The following is an 18114-nucleotide window of genomic DNA, read 5'->3' as shown; positions in this document are numbered from 1 at the left end:
CCTATTCTGTTCCTAATCTACATGCTCCCTCTCAGCCAAATCCTCAGAGACTACACTGAGTATACAAAACATTAAGAACACCTGCTCTTTCCATGACAGACTGACCAGGTGAAAGCTATGATCCTTTATTGATGTCACTTGTTAAATCCACTTCAAAATCAGTGTAAATGAAGGGGAGGAGACAGGTTAAAGAAGGATTTTTAATCATTGAGACATGGATTGTGTGTGTGCCATTGAGGGTAAATGTGCAAAACAAAAGATGTAAGTGCCTTTGAACGGGGTATGGTAGTAGATGCCAGGCGCACCAGTTTGTGTCAAGAACTGCAACGCTGGTGGGTTTCACACGCTCAACAGTTTCCCATGTGTATCAAGAATGGTCCACCACCCAAAGAACATCCAGCCAAATTGACACAACTGTTGGAAGCATTGGAGTCAACAATGCCTGTGGAATGCTTTCGACACCTTGTAGAGCCCATGCCCCGACAAACTGAGGCTGTTCTGAGGGCAAAAGGGATGGGGGTGCAACTCAATATTAGGAAGGTGTTCCTAATGTTTGGTATACTCAGTGTATAACATCAACTTCCACTGCTACGCTGACAATACACAATTATATATTAACACAAATCCGGACACCATCTCAGCCCTAGCAGCTGCCTAGATGACGTCGGGCATGGATGAAAGAACTTCCTCCAGCTGAACAGCAGCAAGACAGAGGCTATGCTCATTGGGACACCCAAGCAGGTCACCAGTGCTGAAAACATCTGCACTAAAACTGATGGTCAAGCCATCCTTCTGTCATCTTGAACCCAGGAGTAAAGTTTGATCCTTCTCTGTCCTTTGATGCCCAAATAAAACATATCTGCAAAAAAACATATATTTTTTTCCGTCTAAGAAGCATCGCCCAGCTCAAACTATCGCTTTCCCAGCCAGATGCAGAAAAACTCATCCACGCATTGATCGTCTCCCGATTCAGCAACACTGTTCGGGGGCCTTCCATCCAAATCACTTCAGAGGCTTCCCTAGAATAGTCCACATCATCCCCATCCTTGGCGAACTCCACTGGCTACCGGTCAACTATAGGAATGACTTTAAAATTCTCCTCCTAGTGTTTAAAGCCTTGAATGGATTTCGCCCCACCTACATTAGCGACCTATTTCTATCAATGAGCCACATCACACATGCCACTCCAGCAACACACCACTGCTTCAAGTCCCCAAGACATGTACTTTGGGGGACTGAGCCTTCTGCTCACTTGCCCCTCACCTATGGAACTCTCCCTGACCAGAGCTACTCCACCAATCTGAACTTTTAAAAACAGGCCTTAAAACACATGTCTACAGACTGACTTTCTTATAGTCCTAATCCGGAAAGTCATTTTAGCACCAAGCCTACTATTGTCATTTCCTGCCTTCAATCTAAAATATGTTATTGTATAAAAAATAAATAAAAATTCTGCCTATGTAAAGCTTTCAGATAAATGAAATCATTGTATTTGTTACATGCACCGAATACAACTGGTGTAGACAACTCAGTGAAATGCTTGCTTACAGAACCTTTCCCAACAACGCAGAGCTACTATTTTATTTTTGTAACGAAACGAGGAAAAAAATAAAAACACACAAGAATGGAGCTACAGTGGATATAAAAAGTCTACACACCCCTGTTAAAATGCCAAATCTTCGAGGGGGGAAAATGAAAAATAAAAACCTTACAATAACCTGGTTGCATAAGTATGCACATCCTCTTATAACTGGGGATGTGGCTGTGTTCAGAATGAACCAATCACATTCAAACTCATGTTAAATAGAAGTCATTACACACCTGCCATCATTTAAAGTGACTCTGATTAATCACAAATAAAGTTCAGCTGTTCTAGTAGGATTTTCCTGATATTTTCTTAGTTGCATCTCAGAGCAAAAGCCATGGTCCGCAGAGAGCTTCCAAAGCATCAGAGGGATCTCATTGTTGAAAGATATCAGTCAGGAGAAGGGTACAAAAGAATTTCCAAAGCATTACATATACCATGGAACACAGTGAAGACAGTCATCAAGTGGAGAAAATATGGCACCACAGAGACATTACCAAGAACTGGACGTCCCTCCAAAATGTATGAGAAGAAAACTGGTCAGGGAGGCTTCCAAGAGGCCTACAGCAACATTAAAGGAACTGCAGGAATTTCTGGCAAGTACTGGCTGTGTGCTACATGTGACAACATTCTCCCGTATTCTTCATATGAATGGGCTATGGGGTAGGGTGGCAAGACGGAAGCCTTTTCTTACAATGAAAAACATCCAAGCCCGGCTGAAGTTTGCAAAACAAACATCAAGTCCCCAAAAAGCACGTGGGAAAATGTGTTATGGTCTGATGAAACCAAGTTGAACTTTTTGGCCATAATTCCAAAAGGTACGTTTGGCACAAAAACAACACATCACCCAAAGAACACCATACCCACAGTGAAGCATGGTGGAGGCAGAATCATGCTTTGGGGCTGTTTTTCTTCAGCTGGAACTGGGGTGATGTCAGGGTGGAGGGAATTATGAACAGTTCCAAATACCAGGCAATTTTGGCACAAAACCTTCAGGCGTCCGTTAGAAAGCTGAAGATGAAGTTCACCTTTCAGCACAACAACGACCCAAAGCACACATCCAAATCCACGAAAGCATGGCTTCACCAGAAGAAGATTAACATTTTGGAATGGCCCAGCCAGAGCCCAGACCTGAATCCAATTGAACATCTCTGGGGTGATCTGAAGAGGGCTGTGCACAGGAGATGTCCTCGCAATCTGACAGATTTGGAGAGCTTTTGCAAAGAAGAGTGAGCAAATATTGTCAAATCAAGATGTGCCATGCTAATAGACTCCTACCCAAAAAGACTGAGGGCTGGAATAAAATCAAAAGGTGCTTCAACAAAGTATTAGTTTAAGGGTGTGCACACTTACGCAACCAGACTATTGTGAGTTTTTTATTTTTCCCCCTCAAAGATTTCAGTTATTTTTTTTTTTCAATTGAATTTTTCACGTTATAGGTCACATTAAAGGTGGAAAAAGTTCTGACATGATTTATCTTTGTCTCATTATTTTACATCACAAAAACCTGCCATTTTAACAGGGGTGTGTAGATTTTTTAAATACACTGTATATACAGCGAGTACCTGTACCAGATCAATGTGGAGCTATATACAGGGAGTACCAGATCAATGTGGAGCTATATACAGGGAGTACCAGATCAATGTGGAGCTATATACAGGGAGTACCAGTGCCAGATCAATGTGGAGCTATATACAGGGAGTACCAGTACCAGATCAATGTGGAGCTATATACAGGGAGTACCAGTACCAGATCAATGTGGAGCTATATACAGGGAGTACCAGTACCAGATCAATGTGGAGCTATATACAGGGAGTACCAGTACCAGATCAATGTGGAGCTATATACAGGGAGTACCAGTACCAGATCAATGTGGAGCTATATACATGGAGTACCAGTGCCAGATCAATGTGGAGCTATATACATGGAGTACCAGATCAATGTGGAGCTATATACATGGAGTACCAGTACCAGATCAATGTGGAGCTATATACAGGGAGTACCAGTACCAGATCAATGTGGAGCTATATACAGGGAGTACCAGTGCCAGATCAATGTGGAGCTATATACAGGGAGTACCAGTACCAGATCAATGTGGAGCTATATACAGGGAGTACCAGCACCAGATCAATGTGGAGCTATATACAGGGAGTACCAGTACCAGATCAATGTGGAGCTATATACATGGAGTACCAGTGCCAGATCAATGTGGAGCTATATACATGGAGTACCAGATCAATGTGGAGCTATATACATGGAGTACCAGATCAATGTGGAGCTATATACAGGGAGTACCAGTACCAGATCAATGTGGAGCTATATACAGGGAGTACCAGTGCCAGATCAATGTGGAGCTATATACAGGGAGTACCAGTACCAGATCAATGTGGAGCTATATACAGGGAGTACCAGCACCAGATCAATGTGGAGCTATATACAGGGAGTACCAGTACCAGATCAATGTGGAGCTATATACATGGAGTACCAGTGCCAGATCAATGTGGAGCTATATACATGGAGTACCAGATCAATGTGGAGCTATATACATGGAGTACCAGTACCAGATCAATGTGGAGCTATATACATGGAGTACCAGTACCAGATCAATGTGGAGCTATATACAGGGAGTACCAGATCAATGTGGAGCTATATACAGGGAGTACCAGATCAATGTGGAGCTATATACAGGGAGTGCCAGATCAATGTGGAGCTATATACAGGTAGTACCAGTACCAGATCAATGTGGAGCTATATACAGGTAGTACCAGTGCCAGATCAATGTGGAGCTATATACAGGGAGTACCAGTGCCAGATCAATGTGGAGCTATATACAGGGAGTACCAGTACCAGATCAATGTGGAGCTATATACAGGGAGTACCAGATCAATGTGGAGCTATATACAGGGAGTACCAGATCAATGTGGAGCTATATACAGGGAGTACCAGTACCAGATCAATGTGGAGCTATATACAGGTGAGTACCAGTACCAGATCAATGTGGAGCTATATACAGGGAGTACCAGTACCAGATCAATGTGGAGCGTATATACAGGGAGTACCAGTACCAGATCAATGTGGAGGCTATATACAGGGAGTACCAGTACCAGATCAATGTGGAGCTATATACAGGGAGTACCAGATCAATGTGGAGCTATATACAGGGAGTACCAGTACCAGATCAATGTGGAGCTATATACAGGGAGTACCAGTACCAGATCAATGTGGAGCTATATACAGGGAGTACCAGCACCAGATCAATGTGGAGCTATATACAGGGAGTACCAGTACCAGATCAATGTGGAGCTATATACAGGGAGTACCAGTGCCAGATCAATGTGGAGCTATATACAGGGAGTACCAGATCAATGTGGAGCTATATACAGGGAGTACCAGTACCAGATCAATGTGGAGCTATATACAGGGAGTACCAGTACCAGATCAATGTGGAGCTATATACAGGGAGTACCAGTACCAGATCAATGTGGAGCTATATACAGGGAGTACCAGTACCAGATCAATGTGGAGCTATATACAGGGAGTACCAGTCCAGATCAATGTGGAGCTATATACAGGGAGTACCAGCACCGTCAATGTGGAGCTATATACAGGGAGTACCAGTACCAGATCAATGTGGAGCTATATACAGGGAGTACCAGTACCAGATCAATGTGGAGCTATATACAGGGAGTACCAGTGCCAGATCAATGTGGAGCTATATACAGGGAGTACCAGTACCAGATCAATGTGGAGCTATATACAGGGAGTACCAGTACCAGATCAATGTGGAGCTATATACAGGGAGTACCAGTGCCAGATCAATGTGGAGCTATATACATGGAGTACCATTACCAGATCAATGTGGAGCTATATACAGGGAGTACCAGTACCAGATCAATGTGGAGCTATATACAGGGAGTACCAGATCAATGTGGAGCTATATACAGGGAGTACCAGATCAATGTGGAGCTATATACAGGGAGTACCAGATCAATGTGGAGCTATATACAGGGAGTACCAGATCAATGTGGAGCTATATACAGGTAGTACCAGTACCAGATCAATGTGGAGCTATATACAGGGAGTACCAGTACCAGATCAATGTGGAGGTATATACAGGGAGTACCAGTACCAGATCAATGTGGAGGTATATACAGGGAGTACCAGTACCAGATCAATGTGGAGCTATATACAGGGAGTACCAGATCAATGTGGAGCTATATACAGGGAGTACCAGTACCAGATCAATGTGGAGCTATATACAGGGAGTACCAGTACCAGATCAATGTGGAGCTATATACAGGGAGTACCAGTACCAGATCAATGTGGAGCTATATACAGGGAGTACCAGTACCAGATCAATGTGGAGCTATATACAGGGAGTACCAGTACCAGATCAATGTGGAGCTATATACAGGGAGTACCAGTACCAGATCAATGTGCAGAGGTACAAGGTGGACACGTGCTCGTCGAACATCTCATTCCAAAATCATGGGCATTAATGTGGAGTTGGTCCCCTCCCTTTGCTGCTATAACAGCCTCCACTCCTCTGTGAAGGCTTTCCACTAGATGTTGGAACATTGCTGTGGGGACTTGATCCATTCAGCAACAAGAGGCAGCAGGTAGCCTAGTGGTTAGAGCATTGGACTAGTAACCGAAAGGTTGCAAGATCGAATCCCCGAGCTGACAAGGTAAAAGTCTGTCCTTCTGCCCCCGAACAAGGCAGTTAAACCACTGTTCGTAGGCCGTCTTGAAAATAAGAATTTGTTGTTAACTGACTTGCCTAGTTAAATAAAGATAAAATAACAGCATTAGTGAGGTCAGGCAATGATGCTGGAATTCAACATGTCTTTTTTTTTTTATATGGGTGGGATTTAATGGGTCTTTTCAACCCATTAGAACATAGGTTGAGGTAAATATCTTCTCATCTGCAGGTGTCTGCAGCAACATGGTCCAGTTCTGTTGAGTTTTCTGTAGGTTCCCCTTCACCTCCATGACAATCTGGAGAGAACAAGAAGAAATGCAGTTCAGACAAAGACTTCCATAGTCTGTTCCTATGGTGTTGAAATATTTTCTTCAACATACAGTGCATTTGGAAAGTATTCAGACCCCTTCCCCTTTTCCAAATTTTGTTAGCCTTATTCGAAAATTGATTAAAAAAAAAAAAAAAAATCCTCATCAATACCACAAATAAATAAAATAAAAGTTCAGAAATGTGTGCGAATGTATTCAAAATTAAAAACAGATACCCTACCAGTCAAAAGTTTTAGAACACCTACTCATTCAAGAGTTTCTTTATTTTGACTATTTTCTACATTGTAGAATAACAGTGAAGACGTCTAAACATGGAATCCTGTAGTAACCAAAAACAAAATGTGTTAAATCAAAACATACTTTATATTTGAGATTCTTCAAACAGCCACCCTATGCCTTTGCAAAGCTGTAACACTCTTAGCATTCTCTCAACCAGCTTAATGAGGTAGTCACCTGGAATGTTTTTAAATTAACAGGTGTGCCTTGTTAAAAGTTCATTTGTAGAATTTATTTCCTTCTTAATGCATTTGAGCCAATCAGTTGTGTTGTGACAAGGTAAGAGGGATATACAGAAGACTGCCCTATTTGGTAAAAGTCCAAGTCCATATTATGGCAACAGCAGCTCAAATAAGCAAAGAGAAACGACAGTCCATCATTACTTTAAGACATGAAAGTCAGTCAATGCGGAAAATGAAGAACTTTTTGAAAGTTCAAGTGCCGTTGCAAAAACCATCAAGCGCTATGATGAAACTGGACCGCCACAGGAATGGAAGACCCAGAGTTACCTCTGCTGCAGAGGATAGTTCATTAGACACTTACCAGCCTCAGAAATTGCAGCCCAAATAAATGCTTCAGAGTTCAAGTAACAGACATCTCAACATCAATTGTTCAGAGGAGACTGAGTCAGGCCTTCATGGTCGAGTGGCTGCATAGAAACCACTACTAAAGTACACCAATTAGAAGAGACTTGCTTGGGCCAAGAAACACGAGCAATGGACATTTGTTTCAATTTGTCCTTTATTCTGATGAGTCCAAATTGGAGATTTTTGGTTCCAACAGCCGTGTCTTTGTGAGACGCGGTGTGGGTGAACGGATGATCGCCGCACTTTTATTTCCCACCGTAAAGCATGGAGGAGGTGGTGTTATGGTGTGGGGGTGGTTTGCTGGTGACACTGTCTGTGATTTATTATTCAAGGCACACTTAACCAGCATGGCTACCACAGCATTCTGCAGCGATACGCCATCCCATCTGGTTTGGGCTTAGTTGGACTATCATTTGTTTTTCCAACAGGACAATGACCCAACACACCTCCAGGCTGTGTAAGGGCTATTTGACCAAGAAGTAGAGTGATGGAGTGCTGCATCAGGTGACCTGGCCTCCACAATCCCCCCCGACCTCAACCCAATTGAGATGGTTTGGGATGAGTCGGAGCGCAGAGTGAAGGAAAAGCAGCCAACAAGTGCTCCACATATGTGGGAACTCCTTCAAGACTGTTGGAAAAGCATTCCAGGTGAAGCTGGTTGAGAGAATGCCAAGTGTGTGCAAAGCTGTCATCAAGGCAAAGGGCGACTATTTGAAGAAACTGAAATTTAAAATGTATTTTGATTTTGTTTAACACTTTTGATTTTATATGCATTATTTCATAGTTTTGATGTCTTAAATTATTCAACAATGTAGAAAATAGTAAAAATAAAGAAAAACCCTTGAATGAGTAGGTGATCTAAAACTTGACAGGTGGTGTACCTTGTTTACATAAGTATTCAGAATATTTGAGACTCGATATTGAGCTTAGATACATCCTGTTTCCATTGATCATCCTTGATGTTTCTACAACTTGATGGGAGTCCACCTGTGGTAAATTCAATTGATTGGACATGATTTGGAAAGGCACACACATGTCTAAGGTCCCACAGTTGACAGTGCATGTCAGAGCAAAAACCAAGCCATTAGGTCGAAGGAATTGTCCGTAGAGCTCCGAGACAGGATTGTGTCGAGGCACAGATCTGGGGAAGGGTACCAAAACATTTCTGCAGCATTGAAGGTCCAAGAACACACTGGCCTCTATTGTTAAATGGAAGAAGTGTGTGGTTCCAAAGACTCTTCTAGAGCTGGCTGCCTGGCCAAACTGAGCAATCAGGGGAGAAGGGCCTTAGTTAGGGAGGTGACCAAGAACCTGATGGTCACTGACAGAGCTCCAGGGTTCTCCTGTGGAGATGGGAGACCCTTCCAGAAGGACAACCATCTATGCAGCACTCCACCAATCAGGCCTTTATGGTAGAGTGGCCAGATGGATGCCACTCCTCAGTAAAAGACACGACAGCCCGCTTGGAGTTTGCCAAATGGCACCAAAAGGACTCTCATACCATGAGAAAGATTTCCATAGTCTGTTCCTATGGTGTTGAAATATTTTCTTCAACAACTGCCATATCAGACCAGAGAAACAAGATTCTCTTATCTGATGAAACCAAGATTGAACTCTTGCCCTGAATGCAAAGCGTCACGTCTGGAGGAAACCTGGCAACATCCCTACAGTGAAGCAAGGTGGTGGCAGCATCATGCTGTGGAGATTTTTTATCAGAGGCAGGGACTGGGAGACTCAGGACCTCAGACTGGGGCGAAGGTTCACCTTCCAACAGGACAACAACCCTAAGCACACAGCCAGAACAATGCAGGAGTGGGTTCAGGATAAGTCTCTGAATGTCCTTGAGTGGCCCAGCCAGAGCTCGGACTTAAACCCGATCGAACATCTCTGGAGAGACCTGAAAATAGCAGTACAGCGTCACTCCCCATCCAACCTAACAGAGCTTGAGATTCTGCAGAGGAGAATCTCCCCAAATACAGGTGTCTCAAGCTTGTAGCCACATACCCAAGACTCGAGGCTGTAATCGCTGCCAAAGATGCTTCAACAAAGTACTGAGTAAAGGGTATGAATACTTATGGGGCGGCAGGGTAGCCTAGTGGTTAGAGCGTTGGGCTAACCACTAACCACTTGGGCAAGTTCGAATCCCCGAGCTGACAAGGTACAAATCTGTCGTTCTGTCCCTGAACAAGGCAGTTAACCCACTGTTCCTAGGCCGTCATTGCAAATAAGAATTTGTTCTTAACTGACTTGCCTAGTTAAATAAAGGTAAAATAAAATAAAAATGTCTACTTATGTCAATGTGATATTTCCATTTATTTTATACATTAGGGGGAAAAAATGAAAAATCTGTTTTTGCTTTTGTCATTATCAGGTAGTGTGTAGATTGAGGGGGGAAAAAAACTATTTAATCAATTTTAGAATAAGGCTGTGGAAAAAGTCAAAGTGTCTGAAAACTTTCTGAATGCACTGTACAGTATTTGACTAAGAGCAATGTACTGTTCTATGGAGTACTGTTACTTTTACAATGTACAATTATTGTTGTGCTGGTAGCCTAGCGGTTAAGAGTGTTGGGCCAGTAACCAAAGGCTCCCTGGTTCGTATCACCGAGCCAACTAGGTGAAATTCTGTTGATGTGCCCTTCAGCAAGGCACTTAACCCTACTTGGGAAAGGGGGATACCTAGTCAGTTGTACAACTGAATGCATTCAACTGAAATGTGTCTTCCGAATTTAACCCAACCCTAATTGCTCCTGTAAGTTGCTCTGGATAAGAGCGTCTGCTAAATGACTAAAATGTCAATGTATAATGTAACAGCTTTGACAGTGCTGCAGCTAAAGGGGGTTGGTGCAGAGTACCATAATAAAATGGAAGACAAACACCTATATAGGGCTCTGGTCCACTACCCACGTAGAACCAGTCTGATTACTGTGCTCCCTATTCTGTTTAACAAGAGTGAGCTATAGACAGGTCTGGCTGGTTCACAAGGCTACTACAATCATTATCAAGAATTAAACATAACATCTCACCTGGTCCTCTATAAACTCCATATCTCTCTCACAGAGCTCCATGTCAGCCGAGTCGTCGTGTCCCAAGGCTTCCAGCTCAGCCCCGGTCAGGAAGTCCTTTGGGGCCTCAGCAATGGCCCTGATAGCCTGGTCCTCCAGGGCCAAGGCTGTGTGACACGTCAGAATGGACATAGGACCTGGATGTAGTGGGGTGTCCTACAGGAAATTAACAGATGGGAGGAAGGACATATGCTGCAAGAAGTTATTATTCTTCAACAAAGTAGATTAATACAGCTAAATAGACTACAGGTGAAGTAAAAGGCAGATTTTTGTGAGCATGTATAACCAAACTGTAAGCTTTGTTTAATGCTGTTCTAGGAGGTGTGGTAGCAAAGTGTTATTTTAGTATCAAAGTATTTTCGAAGCTATTTTGGTATCAAAGACCCATCATTTAAGTTTGTATTCATGCCTTTAAAAAAAGCCAGAACTTTATTGGGTTTTGTCTGGCATCCCAGGAAATCAAGCGAGAAATCATGTGCAAATCCTGGAGACGGTCATGGTTAATTTATTAACACATTCTTACATGCCGACTAGACTGGGTATGCGCCATCACGCGCATGTTGACTTTGTCCATCCACACCAGACGCAATCAGGACACGCAGGTTGAAATATCAAAACGAACTCTGAACCAACTAGATTAATTTGAGGACAGGTCATGCACATTTAGCTAGCTAATATAAACATTGGGTTGTTATTTTAGTCATTTAGCAGACGCTCTTATCCAGAGCGACTTACAGTAGTGAGTGCATACATTTGTTCTCCGTAGAATTTTGACCCCTTTTGAGTCACAAAAAAAGCATGTGTTCTCTACTCTGACAATGAAATCGACAGATAAAAGGGGAAACCTAGTTAGTTTCTAGTAATCTCTCCTCCTTCAGTCTTCTTCTGTGGACTTTATATAGCAGTTGGCAACCAACTTTAAAGTTGCATTACCACCACCAACTGGACTTGAGTGTGGACCTCAGTTCATCTTTCAATCCCCGACGCGGGTATATGCTCCTAAAACCCAATGAGGAGATGGGAGAGGCCGGACTTGCAGCGCACAAATATAAAAAAAAAATAGAACCAAGTAATATATTAGTGCCTGGCTACGCAGATGCTAATTGATGCAGGCGAGCAGTTTGGATGAAATTGTAAAATAAAATGTACACATACATGTTATTCAACGCTCGGGGATGCAACGCTGGCAGTGTGGTCAGCACGTTAGACAGCTGTGTTGCAAAGGCAGGAAGCAGCTTTGAGCAGAGGTTTGCATTTTCAGTGCAGTTGCACTCATGCGCATTCCCCACCAGTGTATAACACTTAAAACATGGGAGTCAAAACAACATGCAACATTTTAGACATTTTGGGGGTGAACATTTGAGGAATAGAGGCGTTTATTCCTTCCAACTGAATTGACTATCCCCTTTGTTAATATGGGGGAAAAGGTTAATGTTGGCCCGGTTTGGATCTGAACAGCTACAAGCTGCCAGACTAGATTAGGGCACTGATTAGGGAGTGTATCTTTGGGGTAAATGTATCTTTGGGGTGAAAAATCTGTAAAAAATAAAAAAAAAATAAAAAAAAATATGGGTATATTAGCCATGGGTTAACCATTATATTATGGATATATCATAAGAGCAGGAACCTTGGTGGGAGTCAGACTTTACGTAGGTCGCTGAACTTTAGCGGCAGGCTCTCCGTGGGCTGTAACGCTGCAGCACTCAGGTACATGTCTCTGGGTAGTACTGCATCTAGCTGCTCTGGGGCCAGGGCTGTCTCCTGTTCAGGATGGTACATGGGGGGCGGCAGGGAGAGATGCAGGGGGCAGCGAGGCTCCTCAGACTGGCCGATCACACGGAACATCCTTTAGCCCCGGACACATGTTAAACAGCACCTGGTTACTGTCCTTGTAGATGTCTTTGTCTTATGGTCAAGGATAACCACTTAATTAAATAAAGTATTAGATTGAATCTTTGTGGACCACACCAACAGACCGTGACTATTAGATCTAGGATATTAGGTCTATAGGACTTTAATGCCATATGCATCTATGGAAATGCAATAAGAAGTTAAACAGAAACAAACATCTACCAGTTAGTAACCCATATAACAGAGATTATCAGGGTTACTACAATTACCACATACCAATAAACTTAATATAATTACACTATGAATTAGACTTCTGCAGCGATTATCAGCGTTACTTCACACAAGCTCACTACAATAACAGTATTAGGGTACTTGTATGAAAAGCTGGAAGGTGCAAATTATTTACAAGCTTGATTGGTTTTGTACAACGATACTCTGTACCTCATTTACAATAGCTTTACTTTGAATTAAATCAGGGTTTATTGATTCTTGGAAAAACATGCTAAATCAACGGCTGAATTACTTGCTACAGTCATTATGTTCAGCTTACTCTTGGTGACTATACAGTGCATTCAGAAAGTATTCAGACCCCTTGACTTTTCCCCACATTTTGTTACGTTACAGCTTTATTCTAAAGTGGATTTATAAAAAAAATACAATACAGAAATACCTTATTTACATAAGTGTTCAGACCCTTTGCGATGAGTCTCGAAAATTAACTCAGGTTCATCCTGTTTCCATTGATCATCCTTGAGATGTTTCTACAACTTGATTGGAGTCCACCTGTGGTAAATTCAATTAATTGGACATGATTTGGAAAGGCACACACCTGTCTATATAACATCCTAGCCATGATCCATGAGGTCGAAGAAATTGTCCGTAGAGCTCCGAGACAGGATTGTGTCGAGGCACAGATCTAGGGAAGGGTACCAAAAAAATGTCTGCAGCATTGAAGGTCCCCAAGAACACCATGGCCTCAATCATTCTTAATTGGAAGGAGTTTGGAACCACCAAGGTATTTTACAGCAGCAGGGACTGAGACTAGTCAGGATCGAGGGAAAGATGAATGGAGCAAAGTACAGAAAGATCCTTGATGAAAACCTACTCCAGAGTGCTACGGACCTCAGACTGGGGTGAAGGTTCACCTTCCAACAGGACAACAATCCTAAGCACACAGCCAAGACAATGCAGGAGTGGCTTCGGGACAAGTCTCTGAATGTCCTTGAGTGGCCCAGCCAGAGCCCGGACTTGAACCCGATCGATTGAGGGGAAGAAAACTATTTAATACATTTTAGAATAAGGCTATAACGTAACAAAATGTGGAAAAAGTCAAGCGGTCTGAATACTTTCTGAATGTACTGTAAGCAGGTCACATTTAAAAACAGTGTTGGATGTATGCATCTGCTTGAAATAATGATATTATAATGATTTGTTAAGGAGAAAAGGAGGCGTTTGTTTCTTCCAACTGAATTGACTATCCCCTTTGCTAGAATGGGGAAAAACCAACAGACCATGGGAAGAGGTTAATGTTGCCCTGGTTTGGATCTGCACAGCTACAACAAGCTGCCAGACTTTATTAAGGCCGTGTTAGCAATAAGAGGGAGTGTGAAAATGCAGGTGCATGCATCTTCTTCAGTTCAATCACATGTAAGAAATTGAAGGGCGGAAATGTCCAAGAAGTAGCGAGGCTGGCTGGTCAACATGGCAACATCCAAGCTTATGTTGTAGGTTTTGCCACAAAGAGCATTAATAACTTACATAAGTCCATGTAAGTTATTGTATTCGTGCACATTTTAAAATCAACACATGATGGATCATAGATCATACTATGATGGATACGAGAGATGCAGTGTCGTGTCATTGGGATAAAATGGTTAGAGCAGCGGGTCCCCTCCACGTAGAAGATACACCTCTGGCTGGATCTCACTGTATGGGCCTGTAGAGAGAACACACAATAACAGGGCAAAAAAGGTTAAAATCCTCAAACAAAAACTTCAGCTTCAAGTTTAACACAAAATACATCTTGAACAGAAGTTTCACATGCATTTGCTAACAAGTTAATCACGAAATCTGGCAAACTATCTGTGCAGTCTGCAGAAAAATATCACACTGTGCCCTCTACTGGCATTGTATTGTACATGGAAGCTCAAGCAGAGTGGTTTTACGGTGCTATAGACGGGTTGGTTATTTAGCAACAAAACCGATGCGTGCGGAACATTGGGGCAAAACAGACAGGGTTGGCTTAGATTGTTAACAACAAACTATATTTAGTCTCCAAATGTTTATTGAAAACATATATACATTTGCACAATGAGCACTTGTCTCTCAAATACATTGTTAGTTGTTGGTAAGCTAGCTAGCGAATTTTAGCCATATTAGCATAGACGTGAAATCAGTCGAAACACCTCAAAACAAGACATCAAATCAAACGTTATGTCACATGCGCTGAATACACATGTAGACCTTACAGTGAAGTGCTTACTTACAAGCCCTTAACCAACAATGCAGTAAAGAAAATACTTTATAAATAAACACTTTTTTTTTTACAATAAAATAAAATAACTTTAGAAGCTTCTGCTAATTGACATCATTTGAGTCAATTGGAGGTGTACCTGTGGATGCATTTCAAGGCCTACCTTCAAACTCAGTGCCTCTTTGCTTGACATCATGGGAAAATCTAAAGAAATCAGCCAAGTCCTCAGAAAAACTGTTGTAGACCTCCACAAGTCTGGTTCATCCTTGGGAGCAATTTCCAAACGTCTGAAGGTACCACGTTCATTTGTACAAACAATAGTACACAAGTATAAACACCATGGGACCACGCAGCCGTCTTACCACTCAGGAAAGAGACGCGTTCTGTTTCCTAGAGATGAACGTATTTTGGTGCGAAAGGTGCAAATCAATCCCAGAACAACAGCAAAGGACCTTGTGGAGGAGACAGGTACAAAAGTATCTATATCCACAGTAAAACGAGTCCTATATCGACATAACCTGAAAAGCCACTCAGCAAGGAAGAAGCCACTGCTCCAAAACCGCCATAAAAAAGCCAGACTACGGTTTGCAACTGCACATGGGGACAAAGATCATACTTTTTGGAGAAATGTCCTCTGGGATGAAACAAAAATAGAACTGTTTGGCCATAATGACCATCGTTATGTTTGGAGGAAAAAGGGGGAGACTTGCAAGCCGAAGAACACCATCCCAACCATGACGCACGGGGGTGGCAGCATCATGTTGTGGGAGTGCTTTGCTGCAGGAGGGACTGGTGCACTTCACAAAATAGATGGCATCATGAAGAAAAATAATGTGGATATATTGAAGCAACATCTCAAGACATCAGTCAGGAAGTTTAAGCTTGGTCGCAAATGGGTCTTCCAAATGGACAATGACCCCAAGTATACTTCCAAAGTTGTGGCAAAATGGCTTAAGGACAACAAAGTCAAGGTATTGGAGTGGCCATCACAAAGCCCTGACCTCAATCTTATAAAAAACTTTGTGGGCAGAACTGAAAAAGCGTGTGCGAGCAAGGAGGCCTACAAACCTGACTCAGTTACACCAGCTCTGTCAGGAGGAATGGGCCACCCAACTTATTGTGGGAAGCTTGTGGAAGGCTACTCAAAATGTTTGACCCAAGTTAAACAATTTAAAGGCAATGCTACCAAATACTAATTGAGTGTATGTAAACTTCTGACCCACTGGGATTGTGATGAAAGAAATAAGAGCTGAAATAAATCATTCTCTCTACTATTATTCTGACATTTCACATTCTTAAAATAAAGTGGTGATCCTAACTGACCTAATACAGGGAATTCAAGGGATTTCCCCAATTTAAGCCTACATACAACATGTAGTTGTTTTGAGAGCTGGATAGAAGACATTTATATCCAAGTTGCTTCACTCACCATTCTTTATTTTCAACCTTAGGGGCTGCATTCGGGCAGCGCTTGCCATTCTTGTTAGACACATAACTACACTGTCTGTAGGGGGCGTTCTTGTCCTCCAGGACGTGTTTGATGCAGAACTCCCTCCAGGCGGGGCTGGGAGCAAGGCCGCTGGGTGAAGGAACAGGCCTTGGGCTCTTGGGTACAGGCAGTCTGGGCCAAACGGCCCCAGCTTGACGGCAACACGTGGATCCTTATCCTGTTCATTAGTGGTTCCGGAAGGGAAATACATACTTTAGGTGAGCACCAAGTGATGAAGCAGCAACGATACAGTTAAGCGTCAGTAGGTTACTCGGCTGAGACTCGGGCAATATGTGATGGCAAGCAGAGAATACAGGGGGCACTAGAGCGCATCTTGCTACTACCACAGTACAGTAAACATGGGACATGTAAAGTTGATTTGTGTGTGTTGTTCACGGACCTGACCTTAGGCTCTTTTAAGGCATTTTCACACAGTTTGACTATTTGAAGATTTTAAATAAAATGTGAATATTTGTAGCTACTTTAAGTTAATAACTTCGGTCAACACGTTAGGAGATAAAGCAGATTGCGTTCATTGCACCGGTCACATGACGAAGCTTACCGTAGTTCCCCAGAACAGTTGAGCCAGTCATGTGTGTTTGTAAACAAACAGCACAACGGGAGAAAGCGAGCTGGTGAGTCCATAGCGTTCTATATCTATCGGTGAGTCTCTGCTGTGCGGCGCACGAGGTGATGAAGTTACCCTTGTATGCAATTCACTACTAAATGTTTGCCATCGGATACACTACATGGCCAAAAATATGGACACACTTTAAAAATAAAAAAATATATATAAAATAAATTGAAAAATAATTAAATAAAAATATTTAAAAAAAATACTAAAAACATTTACTTTTTTTTTTTTTTTTATAAATAAAAAGAGTCAGTGATTTTGGCTATTTCAGCCACATCCGTTGCGACAGGTTTATAAAATGCAATCTCCATAGACAAACATTGGCAGTAGAATGGCCTGTACTGAAGAGCACAGTGACTCAAACGTGGCACCGTCATAGGATGCCACCTTTCCAACAAGTCACTTCGTCAGATTTATGCACTGCTAGAGCTGCCCCGATTGAATGTAGGTGCTGTTATTGTGAAGTGGAAACGTCTCAGAGCAACAACGACCCAGCCGCGAAGTGGTAGGCCACACAAGCTCACAGAACAGGACCGTCAAGTGCTTAAGCCTGTAAAAATCTGTCCTCGGCTGACAACACTCACTACAGAGTTCCAAACTGCCTCTGGAAGCAATGTCAGCCCAAGAACTGTTCGTCGGGAGCTTCATGAAATGGGTTTCCATGACCGAGCAGCCGCTTACAAGCCTAAGATCACCATGCACAATACCAAGCGTCGGCTGAAGTGGTGTAAAAGCTTGCCGCCATTGAACTCTGGAGCAGTGGAAACGTGTTCTCTGGAGTGATAAATCACAGGAATAATGGTCTGAGGCTGTTTTTCATGGTTCGGGCTATGCCCCTTAGTTCCAGTCAAGGGGAATCTTAACGCTACAGCATACGATGACATTCTAGACAATTCTGTGCTTCCAAATTTGTGGAAACAGTTCAGGGAAGGCCCTATCCTGTTTCAAAATGACAATGCCCTCATGCACAAAGCAAGGTCCATGCAGATTTCTTTTTTTTTTGTCTTTTTTTTTAAGAGATCAGTGGGGAAGAACTTAACTGGCCTGCACAGAGCCCTGACCTCAGCCCCATTGAACACCTTTGGGATTAATTGGAATGCAGACTGCGAGCCAGGCCTAATCAC

The 18114-nt window shown here is 42.6% G+C and overlaps 1 long non-coding RNA gene across 1 annotated transcript; it reads right to left on the bottom strand.

Moving 5' to 3' along the window:
- Window positions 1-5902: 5902 nt before the first annotated feature.
- Window positions 5903-14375, bottom strand: LOC145860919 (uncharacterized). The gene is made up of 3 exons (XR_014380698.1): window positions 14234-14375; window positions 10505-12442; window positions 5903-6583 (listed from the first exon to the last, which is right to left on the bottom strand). It is a non-coding gene; the product is annotated as an uncharacterized LOC145860919 (long non-coding RNA).
- Between the last annotated feature and the right edge of the window lie 3739 nt (window positions 14376-18114).

Source organism: Salmo salar, chromosome 15, assembly GCF_965601325.2.
Source record: "Salmo salar chromosome 15, fSalSal1, whole genome shotgun sequence".
Lineage (NCBI taxonomy): Eukaryota > Metazoa > Chordata > Actinopteri > Salmoniformes > Salmonidae > Salmo > Salmo salar.
This window is presented reverse-complemented; position numbering and strand designations above follow the sequence as displayed.